We start from the raw sequence: 16,781 nt of genomic DNA on the forward strand, positions 1-16,781 counted from the left end.
AATGTTTCTCAAACGTTGCGATATTTCCTGCCTCAACTACCTCCTCCAGCATTCCAGACACCCTTCACCTTCAGAAATAGCTACTTCCCCACAGCCATCAGGCTATTAAACTTGGCTCGGACAAAACTCTGTACATTAATAGCCCATTATCTGTTTATTTGCACTTTATCAGTTTATTTATTCATGTGTGTATATATTTATGTAATGGTATATGGACACACTGATCTGTTCTGTAGTCATGCCTACTATGTTCTGTGGTGCTGGAGCAAAGCAAGAATTTCATTGTCCTATCGGGGACACATGACAATAAACTCTCTTGAATCTTGAATCCTCTGTTTGAAAAATCTACCCTATTTAAATCATTCCCCGTGGCCTTAAACCTACACCCTCTGGTTCTTGATTCCCCTACTCTGGGCAAGAGACTCTGTGCGTCTACTCGATCTATTCCTCTCATGTAGGAGTAGCAGGATTGTTTCCTGGTGAAATGGTACCCACTGTGAAGTTGGTTCAGGTGCTCACAGTCGCAATCCTTAGCAGGTCCCTGACAGCAGATACACACCAAGTCATCTTTACTTTCCACACAATGCCCATTTCCACGTGCACCAAACAATATCAGAGCTTCACACTGACAGTTCCGTTTAGGTAGACACAAAATGCTGGAGTACCTCAGCGGGTGAGGCAGCATCCCTGGAGAGAAAGAATGGGCGACGTTTCGGGTCGAGACCCTTCTTCAGACTGGTCTCGACCTGAAACGTCGCCCATTCCTTCTCTCCAGAGATGCTGCCTCACCCACTGAGTTACTCCAGCAAATTTTGTGTCTACCTTCGATTTAAACTAACATCTGCAGTTCTTTCTTAGGCAGTTTAGTTTAGTTTAGTTTAGTTTGTAGATACAGTGAGGAAACAGGCCCTTCGGCCCAACAAGTCTGCACTGGCCAAAGATCCCCACACACTAACTCTAGGGACAATTTACACAAAGCAAGCCAATTAACCTACAAACCTGTACGTCATGCTGGGACCTTGCATGAGCGTGTTGTTACGTAAAGGTTTACTCTGTTGACATTAGGAGCTCTGACTGAGCATCTCCAGATCACACTGTGGGACACCTTCCAAAGTCCACAGAGTGTGCAAAGACTGACAGGGAGCATTTCCCCCACCTCTTATCTGCCGGATGTTTTATACACCAGAGAGTGGTTGCCACATCCTATTCTGACTCCATATGTAGGAAGGAACTATAGATGCTATTTTAAATCGAAGATAGACACAAAGAGCTGGAGTGACACAGGGGGTCAGACAGTATCTCTGGAGCAAAGGAATCAGCCCATCACCTGCATAAATGGGAGATGACAGACAGCCCTGATTGCGACTGAGGACATCCAGACCAGACCACCCCACACATTGCGAATGACTGCTCACTGAGGCTTTTCCCTGGTGGCATCAAGGCCATCCACCCAGTAACTGATGCTGTCCTGGCCTCGATGTCTACCCTTGACCTACATCTTTAGGCTGTGCATGCCATACGCAAGAAGAAGCGAAAAATAAATCAGACAATAGACAATCAGTACCCCGTTCCAGTCTTCTCCCCATATCCCTTGACTCTGCACCATGGGCCTTCCTAGAGCTACTTCTCCAGCTACTGTTGACATTTATTTTTATTTTGAAGGGAACATTTAATTTTCTCTCCTATGTTGTGATTTCCCTTCTGTTATTCTGTTTCATGTTGATGCACCAAGATCTTCAGAGCCCTTGTAAAGTATCTCCAAGTTGATTAGTTTCATGATAATTGTGCTGTCAACTTGGTATACTGAGTGTCAGGACATTTCAAATGTAACTGGCATTAGTTAGATTTGTCTTTCCACCTTTGTCAAGTCTACCTGGTGTTTATAGAGATGGTATGAAGGTAAGGCCTCTGTTTGGAACCTCTTGCATTTCAATGGGTGTAATTTCAATGTTGAGAAAGCAGTGATGGAGGAACCTCTGGCAGGCAGCATCTGTGGAGGGAATTGATACGTGTCGGGTCAGTAACCTTTAGACTGATGGAGTAGGGGGAGAAAGGTGAGAGCAAGTTGGGGCAAAGCCTGGCGAGTGATGGGTGGATACAGGTGAGAGGAGGGAGGGTGACTGGCAGATGGGTGGAGCAAGTGACACAGACTAGAGATGAAAAGGTGACAATCTTGGATAAGTAGAGGAGTGAAATGTTTAGCTAGAGGGAGGTGTATATGGGTGTAATGGTCCAGGGGAGGGATGAAAGAAACGTGACTCTCAGATGGGAGATGTGTGTACTGAGGAAGGGAATGTCCCTCTTTCCCTGCACCCCCACCCTGGTGTACACTCTTCTCCCACCACCCCAGTCACGCTGCTCCTCTCCCTGCCTCTGCACACTCATCTCCCACCCCCAAGTTCCATACTTCCCTCTTCCATCCATACCCCTCCAGCTTTACATTTCAAACCTCTTCTCCCCTTATCTGACCCCTTTTTGTCTACTTTTCACATCTAGCCCCTGTCACCCACCGCACCCCTCTCACAATAACCCCCCTCCACTATATCCACCTATCAGTTACAAGACTGACTAACTCCTATCTCTTTTTTTACTCCATCCAACTCCATCAGTCTGAAGGATCCCATCTCAATGTCATCTGTCCATTCACCTTGCAGTCAGATAGATGGTGCCTGACCCACTGAGTACCTCCAGCACTGTTTCTACCTAGATATTTCTTGGTTAAAGTAATCCTAAGGAAAGTGAGTTTAATAGTTATGGGTTAAACATAGAAACATAGAAATTAGGTGCAGGAGTAGGCCTGGAAAACATCGCTGTCATCAAATACTTCTCTAACCCTTCCCATTTTCAGCACCTTGACCCACATCATGGCCTTCAAGTGCCCATCCAAGTACGTCTATAAATACATCTCAATATCCCTGGTGGAGATATCCAGAGGGAAGCTTTTCTTATCTCCAACACCTGCAGATTTCTCTGCATGCTGAGACTGCAATACAGAAAGAGATGGAGATGAATATCATGCAGTAAATCTCCACTAAAGTTATTATTGTTATCAGTTCAGATACAAATTGATTGTCTGCTTGTAAGATACAAGCATGGAAACAAGCCCTGTGGCCCATCAAGTTCCTGCCGACCATCGATCACCTGTTTAGTCCTATGTTATTCCACTTTTGCATCCATTCCCTGCAAACTAGGGGAAATTTACATTGGCCAATTAACGCACTCATCTTTGTGGGAGATGTGGGAGGAAACCAGAGGACCTGGAGGAAACCCACACAGTCACAGTGAACATGGGGTTGGAGATTGCAACCTTCATGTGGTCCACCCGGTTTTCGACGAAAGCAATCAACCTGGCGTGCACAAACAGAAGATCAAACAGAACATGCACGCCATACGCAAGAAGAAAACTCTGCAGAGAGCACTCGAGGTCAGGATCTAACCCGGGTCTTTGGTGCTGTGAGGCTGCATCTCCACCAGATGTGCCACTGCACCACCCAAATAATTTGTCGGCATTGTGACATTATTGAATCATACTCTTTACTCTGTGAGCTTCATGTGAACAAGAAATTTCACTGCACTGGTGGATATGACAATAAACTAATCTGGATCTGAATTTGCTCAGTTCAGCACTATCTTCCCATCAAAAGCACTACCAATTCAAACTATTTGCAATAATTTGTACCATAATTATTCTGGGCGGATTAAGAAAGCAAAAGGTGATGCAATTGAACCATGTATATTTGCAGTGTAGTCCATTAGTCACCTTACAATCAGTAAATATGCAGCTATGGATAGACAACCAGTCCATGTCCAAAATGTGGCTTGAATTTCTTTTGCGCTTAGGATGTCTCCAAGAGCTTCACAGCTAAACAAAATAGTAAGTTATAGGTAGAGAAAAATGCTGAAAACATTCAGCAGGTCATGCAGGACCTGACCATGATGGTTCAAGCAGCAGGCAGTCGAGGGTTCTGCCCAAGTCGACTGCCAGTCCAATGTCCATGCCCGTGTGTCCCTGGAGAGGGCACACCCGGTGTCCACGGAGATATTGAAGGTCTCCTTGAACGCTGGTCGCTGCGGAGTCTCAAGGGCGTTGTGTATATGGTTTACAATGTTGTAACTTAACGACTGAGGTCTGCAAACTGCACAAACAGTTTTGATTTACAGTGTACTTTGTAACTGTGATTATGTAATAAAAACAGTGCAGGGAAAAAAAAGGCAGGTGATGAGGCAAATATGGAAAAAAAAACGGAGTCTATGTTTCTGATCAAAGCACTGTAATAACTGCAAAGAAAAATTGCAGAAAGGGCCCAGCTTAAAATTGATTTTTTAATTTTTTTGCTCAAGATTCAAACACCTACAGTCTTCTTTGTCCCCCTCTCTCAATTCCCACTTAATGTGGTGTGGGAACACCTGCCTACAATATACCTCTGGGTGGCTGTGAATTGTAAAAGTTGCATATTGCCTTTGGAATTGGGCAAAATCCAGCACGTTGGGAAGTGCAGTCATCGCATTGTGCGACAAATAATCCAGAGTACAAATCTTACCAAGGCAGAAATCAGTTTTAAAGATTTGGAATTATAAGTGGTCGCAGTGAGAGAGACTGTGAGGCTGTCACAGTAGCATTAGGTCTCGGCTCCTTCACCAACTCTCCTCAGGAGTGAAGTCTTCCATCATTGCCCGGTCTGTCCTGAACGTCTTCCTAGGCCTTCAGCAGTAAGAACTATTTTCTCTCTTTCCCAGGTCATGAAGGCCAGCTCCGATGAAGACCAGTTATCCCATTCCTAACTACATCCTGAAGCAAGTCACTTAAGCCATGGCAAAGAGAAAGGTTGAAATACGCCTTCTTGAGTCATCTAAATCATGTATAAAATATTGAGGGGAATGGCTCGGGTGAATGCAGTGAGCCATTTACCCGGGATTGGGGAATCAAGAATCAGAGGACATATGTTTAAGATGGGAGAGGCAAGATTTAATAGGAACCCAAGGGGCAACTTTGTCGCTCAGAGGATGATGGGTATATGGAACGCTGCCAGAAAAGATAGATGAAGTTGGTACAGTAATAGCATGTGAACGACATTTGGACATGTACATGGCTAGGAAATGTTTAGAGGGATATGGGCCAAATACAGGCAAATGGGGCTAGTTTATAAGGGGCAACTCGGTCGACATGGATGAGTTGGGACATTTTCCGTGCTGCATCACTCTATAACTCTACAGGACAAACAATCCAAACACTGACATTCCAATCAGACCCAAATCCCACAAATTGAATTTAGAAACACAGCTACTGCCTCTTGTTGTGGATTTGAGGAATCCTCAGTAAGTGGAGTGCGAGGGAGGAGGAAGGCAGATATGATAGTGGCATTTAAGAGACTTTTAGATAGGCACATGGCAGTGCAGGGAATAGCAAGATATGGATCATTGACAGGCAGATCAGATGAACTCGGCATCATGTTGGCCACAAACATCGTGGGTTGCTGGGCCGTACCTGTGCTATACTATCATGTACAAGCAGATCCGATTAACTTAGCATCATGTGTAGGGAGGAACTGCAGATGCTGGTTTAAACCGAAGATAGACACAAAATGCTGGAGTAACAGCGGGACAGGCAGCATCTCTGGAGAGAAGGAATGGGTGACATTTCGGGTCAAGACCCTTCTTCAGTCTTCGTTCCTCTGCTAAATTGTTCTGCATTTCTATATTTTATTTGTGGAAGGAAATGGGCAGACAACAGTTTGGGTCAGGACCCTTCTTCCAAGCCCCCCCAGCAGTTTGTTTTTTTGCTCAAGATTCCCGCTCCTGCAGTCTCTGGTGTCTCCAATTATCTACTAACCCCAGTTTACGGATGCATTCAGATCAGAGGACATACAGGAGGGTTTATCTTCATTATAGAAACATAGAAACATAGAAATTAGGTGCAGGAGTAGGCCATTCGGCCCTTCGAGCCTGCACTGCCATTCAATATGATCATGGCTGATCATCCAACTCAGTATCCCGCACCTGCCTTCTCTCCATACCCTCTGATCCCTTTAGCCACAAGGGCCACATCTAACTCCCTCTTAAATATAGCCAATGAACTGGCCTCAACTACCCTCTGTGGCAGAGAGTTCCAGAGATTCACCACTCTCTGTGTGAAAAAAGTTTGTCTCATCTCGGTTTTAAAGGATTTCCCCCTTATCCCTATGCTGTGACCCCTTGTCCTGGACTTCCCCAACATCGGGAACAATCTTCCTACATCTAGCCTGTACAACCCCTTAAGAATGTTGTAAGTTTCTATAAGATCCCCTCTCAATCTCCTAAATTCTAGAGAGTATAAACCAAGTCTATCTAGTCTTTCTTCATAAGACAGTCCTGACATCCCAGGAATCAGTCTGGTGAACCTTCTCTGCACTCCATCTATGGCAATAATGTCCTTCCTGTTGAGCCTTGTTAAAATTTACTAATCCTGCCTCTTCTATTCACCCTACTGTAGCTCTTTAGAGTTAGTCTAAATCTATATTTGGTTTGGCGAGTGCCTGCATTGCTGCAATCTGTTTCCTTTCTGCTTTTATCCCCTAAATCATTTGTGTTTATTTCCACCTAGGAGCTCCAAGGACTTGACCTGTGCTGCTGGAAGTGTCTGCTGGGGTTAGACTGTTTCTTCCCATTCTGCCAAATGTTGGCATAAGATGGAATAAAACTCTTCCTCATTGCTGTTCTCTTGATACACAAGTTTCACTTAATTCAAAATTATTTTTTGTGGATTAAAGTGGAATCTGGTCTGTTACAGTCGGGTTTGTCTGAAATGTTAACCTGCTGCACGCCCCTGTAATGTTCCTGTAACGTTATCCAGTCTGTCTGGATTTGGTCTTCATGGAGATGGTGTGAAGGTAAGGCTCCTGATTTAACCCCTCTCTTGGGTTTCAGTGTTTGGGGAAAGATTGAGGAACTTGGTGGGTCAGGCAGCATATGTGGAGCAAATGGATAGATGTAGCCAGTTGGAATCCTTTGGACTGGAGTGGGGTGGAAGCTGGGAAAGTGAGGTGGGATGAGGCAAAGCCTAGCAAGTCTCTCACTTCAGGTAGCCCCGGCATTCCCTCTCTCTCTATCCCTCCCCCACCCAAGTCACACTAGCTTCCCATTTTCACCCAACAATGGCCTGTTTCCTTTATCATTGTTACTTTTTTGCATATCTTTCATTCATCTCCCACATCACCGTCTATATCTCTCGTTTCCCTTATCCCTAAATAGTCTGAAGAAGGGCCTCGACGCGAAACGTCACCCATTCCTTCTCTCCAGAGATGCTGCCTGTCCCGCTGAGTTACTCCAGCATTTTGTGTCTATCTTTGGTTTAAACTGGCATCTGCAGTTCCGTGAATTTTCCAATATCAGGTACCCTTCTCCCTGAGATTCCCACCAGAGGACCGGGTTTGATCCTGATTACGGATGCTGTCTATGTGGAGTTTGCATGTTCTCTCCGTGACCACTTGGGTTATCTCTGGGTGCTCCGGTTTACTCCCACACTTCAAAGATGTACAGGTTTGTAGGTTAATTGGCTTTGGTAAAAATTATAAATTATCCTTAGTGTGTAGCATAACGCTAGTGTACGGGGTGATCATGGTCGGCATGGACTCGGTGGGCAGAAGGTTCTGTTTCCACTCTGTATCTCTGAAACGATGTACACCACTGTACACCTTCCTTTCCACCCCCCACCATCACTCCCTCTGGTTCTACATTTCACTCCCCACCACCCTTTCTTATGAGATTCCACCATCTGCACACTTTTGTCTTATGCACTTATCACCTCAAGTCTCGGTTACTCTCTCCACCTTTCTCTCCCCCACTGAACCCATCTCCATTAATCCCTTCTCAGCTGCATCCACCCATCACTTGCCAGTTCTTGGCCCACCCCTTCCCCTCATCTCGCCCTACCACCTATTTCCCCCCACCATCAATCAGCCTGAAGAAGGATCTCAAATCTAAGTTTCCTCCACAGATGCTGCCCGATCCGTTGAGTTCCTCCAGCAGTTTGCTTTTTTTTTTGCTCAGGGTTCCAGCTTCTCCAGTATTAGTGTCCCTCCTTTTACTGCCTTGTTGTAAAATCGTGTTTGCTAGGCAGTCGTCGAGCGCTAGGACCCGGCGGCTCCTTGCCGAGACTGAGTCCGCCTGCTGCCCGCAGACGCTCGGCTCGGAGCGATCGGGGATCCGAGTGTTGCCGAGTCGGAGCTCCGGCACAGGGGCACTGCAAGCTGCGGCGGCGGCGGCGGCGGCGGTGGTGGGCTGGCTGGACAGCGCGGGCATTTCGACCGCGGAACCAGAGCCACACTGCGGCAGCAAGCGGCGGCGTGGATGTGACCAGACGAGACGGGGCAGCTCAGGTAGGAGAACCCGGGGAGAGTAGGTGCTGGAGGAGGGAAGGAGGGTGGTGCTGATAGTGGCGACATTGTCTAATGACAGAAATCAGCAACTGTGTGTATAAAACAGGAATCAGGCACAATGTGTCCAGCATCCGTAGTGTGTCCAATAACAGAAATCAGCTTCAATGTGTCTATTATTGAAATATTTTACAATGTGTCCAATAGTGTAATCAGCTACAATGTGTCCAATATTGATCACTGATCAGCTACAATGTGTCCAATAGTGTAATCAGCTACAATGTGTCCAATATTGATCACTGATCAGCTACAATGTGTCCAATAGTGTAATCAGCTACAATGTGTCCAATATTGTGATCACTGATCAGCTACAATGTGTCCAATAGTGTAATCAGCTACAATGTGTCCAATATTGTGATCACTGATCAGCTACAATATGTCCAATAGTGTAATCAGCTACAATGTGTCCAAATGTTGTAATCAGATGCAATGTGTCCAGTAACATCATCAGTTACAGTCTGTCCCATCAGCTAGTCATTTAAATACAGCATGTCCAATAACAGAATTCTGCCTCAGTCCCGAATAGCAGAAATCTTCTAAAATATGTCCAATAATATTCTAAGAGGGAAGGCTAAACAGCCAAGAGATCATGGTTCACGTTGGTACTAATGACTTGGGTAAGGGAGATGAGGTGCACAGTACAATATCAGGAAGTCAGGAGTATTGTGGCAACTCTGGTGGCTCCCATTGCAGGAAATACATGGAGGCTTTGGAGAGGGTGCAGAGGAGGGTTGGCAGAACGCTGCCTGGATTAGAGTGTTTCAGCTGCAGGGCTGAGTAGGATAAACTTGGATTGTTCTCTCTGGAACGTTGGGGGTTGAGGGGAGATTTGATAGAAGTATAAAAAATTATGAGAGGCATTGATACAGTAGGCAGTCAGAAGGTTTTTCCCAGGGTGGGAACGCCCAACACTAGAGGGCGTATCTATAAGGTGTTGGGGGGTGGGGGGGGGGGGGGGGGGGGGGGAGTTTAATGGAGATATGTGGGGCAAGTCTTTTTCACAGAAAGTGTTGGGGGTCTGGCATGCATTATCTAGTGTGGTGGTTGCGGCTGATATGATAGTGCGGTTTAAGAGGCTTTTAGATAGGCATGTGAAAGTGCAGGGAATAGAAGTACATGGATCATGTGTAGGCAGATGAGAAGAATTTAACTAGGCATCATGTTCAACACAAATATTGTGGACCAAATGGCCCATTCATGTGCTGTACTGTTCTATGTTCTAACATGAAATTAGGGAGCTAGATTAAAGTTAAAGAGCAAGACCTTTATGATTGTAATCTCTGACTTGCTAGTGAGTATAGGAGTTGAGGAATAACGCAGATAAATGAGTGGTGAAAGGGAAGGTATACGTAGGAGGGAGGGCTTTAGTGTTTTGGATCATTGGGACTGTTTCTGGTGGAGGAGGGACCTGCAGAGCTGGACTAGTCAGCATAAACAGAACTGGTCTGACATCTTCCAGGGAGGTCTACGCATGATCTTGGGGAGGGTTTAAACTAACTTCACAGGGGAATGGGCGCAGAGTGGCTGTACAGTTGGAGTGGAGTTACTGTTACACAAAGAAGAAAAAGAAAGTCAGACCAACAGGCAGACGATACGACATGGAAAGGTGCAGGGGAGGATTAGAAGGCTCAGTTCATGAATTTAATGCAAAGAGCCCGACAGGTAAGGCAAATAAAGTTAACAATGTTAATCAGCTGATATAAAGCTGTAATATGTACACAGTACATTGTGGACAGCTCGATTATAATCATGTATTGTCTTTCCGCTGACTGGATAGCACACAACTAAAAGCTTTTCACTGTACCTCAGTACATGTGACAATAAACTAAACTAAACTTAAAAATATGGTCAAAGGAGGGGAAAAACTGACAACAACGTTCCAGGGTATAGATGCTTTAGGCATGACATGGGAGGTTATAAAAGAGGATCACAGGAGACCATCACTGCTGTAATGAATGAAGGAAGATGGCCTGGAAGGCTCTTCAACTGAGGAAAGACACAAAATGCTGGAGAAACTCAGTGGGACAGGCAGCATCTCTGGAGAGAAGGAATGGGTGACGTTTCGGGTCGAGACACTTCTTCAGAAATTAATGCCATTTGTGTAGAGCTTGGAAATCAAATAGTGGGAATCACTCAGTTTATGGGGACTTCAGCCTGGTGGAGGAGCAGATGAACAGACATATCACAGAGAGGTGTAAGGACAATAGGATTATAGTAGTAGAGGATTTCAGTTTCTGGGATCGCCTCGGTGTGAAAGGCCAAGACGGAATTTTAATGTGAATCCAGAAAAAACATTTTGAGCCGGTGTGTGGATAATTAGACTAGGGAATGGAACAGTGTTGGATCTAATTTGGGCAAATAGTTAAATGGTCTGTGGGTGAGCATTTGGGGGATAGAGACAATGATTTTAAGGTTCAAGGTGGTAATGGAATAAGGAAGCGATGTTCATAAGATCTAGGAGCAGAATCAAGCCATTCAGCCCATTGAGTCTACTCTGCCATTCAATCATGGTTGATCTATCTTTCCTTCTCAACCCCATTGGAACATAGAAACATGGAAAATAGGTGCAGGAGGAGGCCATTCGGCCCTTTGAGCAAGCACCGCCATTCACTGTGATCATGGCTGATCGTCCCCAATCAATAACCTGTGCCTGCCTTCTCCACATATCCCTTGAGTTCTATCTAACTCTCTCTTAAATCCATCCAGTGATTTGGCCTCCACAGCCTTCTGTGACATTGAATGCCACAGATTCACCACCCTCTGACTAAAGAAATTCCTCCTCATCCCCTTTATAAAAGTACATCCTTTTATTCTGAGGCTATGGCCTCTGGTCCTATACTCTCCCACCAGTGGAAGCATTCTCTCCACATTCACTCTATCCATGCCTCTATCCAATGTTGCTGAATTTGAGGAAGGACAACTTCAAAACCTCAATGGGACATGACAAAAATCGTTTTGGAGTAGCCTGTTGTGGTAAATCTACATCTGACCATTGGAGCCCTTTATAAATGACATTGTGAGAGTTCAGGACAAACTGTGCTCCTGGAAGTGTGGTAGTAAAGGAAGGCAAGTATAGGGGAGGCCCAGACGCTGAAGGATTGTGAGGATATGATAAAGGAAAAAAGCAAAAGCACATGGCTGGTCTAGAGCATTGAAAACAGGGAGACCCTTCAAGAGCATAGAATGTGTAAGGGTGTAGTTAAAAAAAATGGAGGGGAAACACAGAATATTAACTGCAGACAAAAAGTATGAAAATCCCAAGAGGTACCCAGATTAAAGCCCACCACAGACTTAAGGAGGAGTTTATGTGTGGAAGACGTGGAAGGGTCTTAAAATTAATACTTCTCATCTGTATTCACTGGGGATAAATTTCAGGAAGGAGGGGGTGCGGCTAATTTTATAACATGTAAAAAACATTTAAGTGGATATATCAGATGTCAGGCACAAAGGTGGATAAATCCCCAAGGCCTCATGAGGTGAGGGAGGAAATTGCTGAGACTCTGGCAGAGATTTATCCTCATATGGAAAGGCAGGAGTTGAACAGGCATCGTCAGCAGTGCTTTGTCAGTGGGAGATCCTGTCTGACTAATTTGGTTGAGTTTTTTTGTAGATGCAATAAATTATATTGATATTGATAATGGGAAGTAACTGCAGATGCTGGTTTACACCAAAGATGGGCACAAAACACCGGAGTAACTCAGCGGGCCAGGCAGCATCTCTGGAGAAAACGTTTCGGGTCAGACCCTGAGTCACCTACTCCTTTTCGCCAGAGATGCTGCCTGACCTGCTGAGTTACTCCAGTATTTTGTGTCCATCTTCAGTTGATAGAGTCGACGTGAACTTCAGTGAGGCCATTGACAAGGTCCCACATGGGAGGTTGGTCCAAAAGCTTAGAGCCCATGGTTTGCTTGGTAATACTGAGAGTGATAGTCGAGGGTTGTTCTGAGGGAGGAAACCTTCGACCAACGGTACACCTCAGGGATCGATGCTGAGACTCTGACAGTTTGTCACTTTCCGAAAAAATTGGCTACAGTGCCCGCAAATTAGATCAGTAGTAATGTTTTTAATGAGACAATCAGTTTATGTGTGTAAAATAAGAAAAACTCCAGCTTTTTGTGTCGATCTTTAAGAAAAAGCACCCGCTGTGTTTCTAGTAACAGGAAGTAGGTTGCAGTGTGTCTCATTACATAAATCAGTTTCAATGCTTTTGATAACCACTACTCTATGTCTTATCTGAAGCATCCTCTCGTGTGTCCAGTAAAATAAATCATCTGCCGTGTGTTTAATGAAGGAAGTCGGGTGTAATGTGCCCAGTATCACAAATTAGCCTTTGAGAGTCTGAGATGATAAATTAGTTGCAATTACAAAGAAAGCTGTCAGTATGTATTGACAATGTGGCCAATGAACCACAAGGTGACCAGATGCAGAAACAATTTCAAGGATTTCTTATAGCAGGAATCAGTTATGACCATCTTGAAGTAAATATACATTACATTTTTTGAATAACAAAAGTCAACGGCTCTGTTTCAAATAATAGCAATCAGTTACTGTGTAGCTAAGTAACAGGAATCATAGATATAGCAAATGATGACATGGAAGGAGGTTATTCATCCCATTATATCTGTGGTGGTCAAAAATTGCTCCCCTGTTTTAAACAATGTTCCATCACTTAAAGCCCTGTCCCACGGTACGAGTTAATTCCAAGAGCTCTCCCGAGTTTGCCCTGATTCGAACTCGGAGATTTCCAGGCAGTGGGATCTAAACCCCACCACCCTCTGGATATTTTTCCTCAAATCCTTCTGCAAGCTATGCTAAAGGAAATAGGCTTTCAGCATTTTAGTGTAGTTTATTCTCACGTGTACTGAGGTACAGTGAAAAGCTTTTGTCGCGTGCTATCCAGTCAGTGGAAAGACAATACATGGTTACAATCGGGTCATTTACAGTGTTTAGATACATGATAAGGGAATAACGTTCAGTACAAGATCGGCAAATTCCGATCTAGGATAGTCCGAGGGTCACAAATGAAGTAGGTAGTAGTTCAGGGTAGTCAAAAATGCTGGAGAAAGTCAGCGGGTGGGGCAGCATCTATGGAGCAAAGGAAATAGGCAACGTTTCAGGCCGAAACCCTTCTTCAGGTTTCGGCCCGAAACGTTGCCTATTTCCTTCACTCCATAGATGCTGCCACACCCGCTGACTTTCTCCAGTATTTTTGTCTACCTTCGATTTTCCAGCATCTGCAGTTCCTTCTTAAACATAGGTAATAGTTCAGGACTTCTCTCTGTGCTTCTCTATGTAAGCTCTTCAAGAGTTTATACACCTCAGTTAAATCTTCCCTTGGGTTCTTCGTTCAAAGAAAACCAACCTTCCATGAAATCGTTCCTTGTAGCCTTAATCATCCAGTCCCAGCAAAACCTTTGCAAATCTCCTCTGCAGTGCAGCCATATCTTGCTATAAGGTGATGACCAGAATGTGTGTGTTGCACTCACCCCTTGTTCTAATGAGATGTGTTTACATTTCTAACATAACCTTTTTTCCTTATCACATTCTATCAACTTAAATGTAAATTATTTCAAACATTGTGCCTCATTGAACCGCGCTGACAACAACTACATACCCATCAACCACTACTGAGCCAGGTTTGTATCTAATTTGCCAAATTTCATCCAATGTGAGATCTGGTGAATGGCTTTGCTAAAATCCTTGCATCAAATACATGGCTTCAGTGAGTTCATTCAAATAATCAAAATCTTTGGGTAAAATAGTACCTTCCCTAAATAAATCCATGCTGAGTCCCCGGGTTAATCTGTGCCTTTCTAAATAGAGGTTATATTTTGCCTCAGTGGTTTTTACAACAAAAAAAACACCACTAGTTAAATTAATTGACTTGAGATTAGTCAATGTATTCTTTTTTTTCTAACAGTGGTGCTTTGTTGCTCCCTGTTTCATAGAATCAGTCAAACCTTTTGCAGTTTATTGCCTTGTTTCTTCGAGAAAATTGGGATCTATTTCATTTGGACCAGGCAAATTATCCAATTTCCAAAGAAGCTAAATCCTTAATATTCCTTTCTAACTATTTCCATCTTAGCCAATATTTCAAGGTCACTTTTTTATAACTGCAACACACATCTCTTGCATTGTGAAAATGGCTACAAAATATTCATTAAGAATTTTTTCCCCCATCCATCAAACATGTTTTTGGCTCTATGAGCCCTGTTCTTTCATTAGTTGTACTCTTGCTCTCTGTCTAGTAACAAAAACCAGCTGCACTCCTACAATGACAGCAATGCCTGATTGTGTGTAAAACCACATTGTGATGGATTAGTGAAACCAGCCTTAGTAATAACCCAGTAATAAACTCCATTACTATATGACCAATAACAGCAAGTGGCTATATTGTATCTAATAATTGTTACAACACCTCTGGGCTTTTCTATTAAAAATGTGCTGGAGTACCTTAGCGGATCAGGCAGCAACTCTGGAGGACATGGATCGGTAACATTTGACCACCTATTTACATCCTCCACAGATGCTGCCTGGCCCGCTGAGTTACACCAGCACTTTGTGTTTTGTAAAGCAGTTATTGCAGATCCTTGTGTCTCTCTTGGATTTTCCGTGATTTTATTTATCAATCTATAGTTTTTGGTACCATATCTTTGCTTTCTTAATATTTAAAACATTTTTATCATAGAAACATAGAAACATAGAAAATACGTGCAGGAGGAGGCCATTCGGCCCTTCGAGCCAGCACCGCCATTCATTGTGATCATGGCTGATCGTCCCCTATCAATAAACCGTGCCTGTCTTCTCTCCATATCCCTTGACTCCACTAGCCCCTAGAGCTCTATCTAACTCTCTCTTAAATCCACCCAGTGACTTGGCCTCCACTGCCCTCTGTGGCAGGGAATTCCATAAATTCACAACTCTCTGGGTGAAAATGTTTTTTCTCACCTCAGTCTTAAATGACCTCCCCTTTATTCTAAGACTGGACTGGACTCGCCCAACATTGGGAACATTTTTCCTGCATCTAGCTTGTCCAGTCCAGTACCATCACACTTTCTGTACTCTTTCATGTTCACTGCTGTAATAAGATCTCATTGTCTGACAGAATGTTTATCCTGCATGCACGGTGACATCAGGGGGGTAGAGCTTTGGCCGTCCTATCAATTTTGTGAGAGACCTTGTTTACCTCAACCACTTGAATTTCCTCTTTGCCGGCCTGCTATCCATCACTCCAGGATTGATCTTTTCAAGCAGCTGTTTCCAATCCATTTTGCTAAATCACTTTGCGGTCTCATAAGTTTGGCCATAACCCAATTAGGAAACATTAATCTTGTTTTATATATTTGCCATTTTTCCATAACTATGCTAAATTAAACTGAACGATGATGATTATCGCAGCATCGCTCTTCCACCGATATCTCTTTCACCTGCACAGCTTAATTCCCAAATTCAGACCAGAAGTCAGCTACTGCGCCTAATAACAGAAACCAGCTGCAGTGCTTCCAGTAACAGCAACGGGTGACTGTGTGTAGAGCAACAGAAATTACCCACATTGTGCACGATATGCGAAATCGGCCTCTGTAACAGTTCAGTAACTGAAGTCCATTCTTCTGTGTCCAACATTGCATCTAATAATAGAAATTAGTTACATTGTGGCCAATAAAGGAAATGTTACGCTGTCTAATAACAATCACCGTCTGTGTGTTTAGTAAGAAGTCTCTTATACTATCTCCAAATCTGCTATCTGATTGTGGGGAAATTTCACTGGTTTGACATCTGGTTTATTGGGCGTTTTTTCCTGCACTCCCCTTCACTCATGGACTCCCAGTTTCCACTCTCCCTCGAAACTCAACTGGTTCAATCCCCACACTCCCTCGAAATTCACCTGGCACCGTTTCTCATGCTCCCTTTACAGTTATAAGTTTGCTAGACCATTTACTAAGCGGAATATTCTGGTTGGGTAGCTTACAACCCAATGCTTTGAACGTTGATCTCTCCAATTTTAGTAACTTCTAACCCCCTCACTCCGCCCCTTTCTCCCTTGCACCCTCTCCCCTGTGCTCCACTTAGACTTGCATCTTTTTTCCCCTTTCCCCACCCCCCCCCTCCTTCTACATTCCTTCCTCTGGCATCATAATTCATAACTCTTCAATCCTTTTGTCACACCTTTTTTCATCCCTGGCCTTGGTCCAACCATCAGCCTATCAACCCCCCCCCCCCCCCCCCCCCCCCCCAACTATTGCCTACCATGCTTTGTCCTGTCCCCGCTCTCTTCTAGCTTTCTTCCTCCCCCCTCCCTCATCAATCTGAAGAAGGGTCCCAAACTGAAAGGTCGCTGATAATGTTTTCCACGGATGCTGGCTGACCCGC

General features: G+C 44.3%; 1 protein-coding gene across 2 annotated transcripts in view; it reads left to right on the forward strand.

Annotated features, from left to right (window-relative positions):
* Positions 1–8,115: 8,115 nt before the first annotated feature.
* The window catches only part of camkk1 (calcium/calmodulin dependent protein kinase kinase 1), a 125,413-nt gene continuing 116,747 nt past the window's right edge, over positions 8,116–16,781 (forward strand). The window contains exon 1 of one of the 2 annotated variants that reach the window (XM_033045922.1): positions 8,116–8,354. The gene's annotated coding sequence lies outside the window, so the exon portion shown is untranslated. The remainder of the gene's footprint in view (positions 8,355–16,781) is intronic. The other variant, XM_033045924.1, reaches the window with a different exon arrangement.

Source organism: Amblyraja radiata, chromosome 28, assembly GCF_010909765.2.
Source record: "Amblyraja radiata isolate CabotCenter1 chromosome 28, sAmbRad1.1.pri, whole genome shotgun sequence".
NCBI lineage: Eukaryota > Metazoa > Chordata > Chondrichthyes > Rajiformes > Rajidae > Amblyraja > Amblyraja radiata.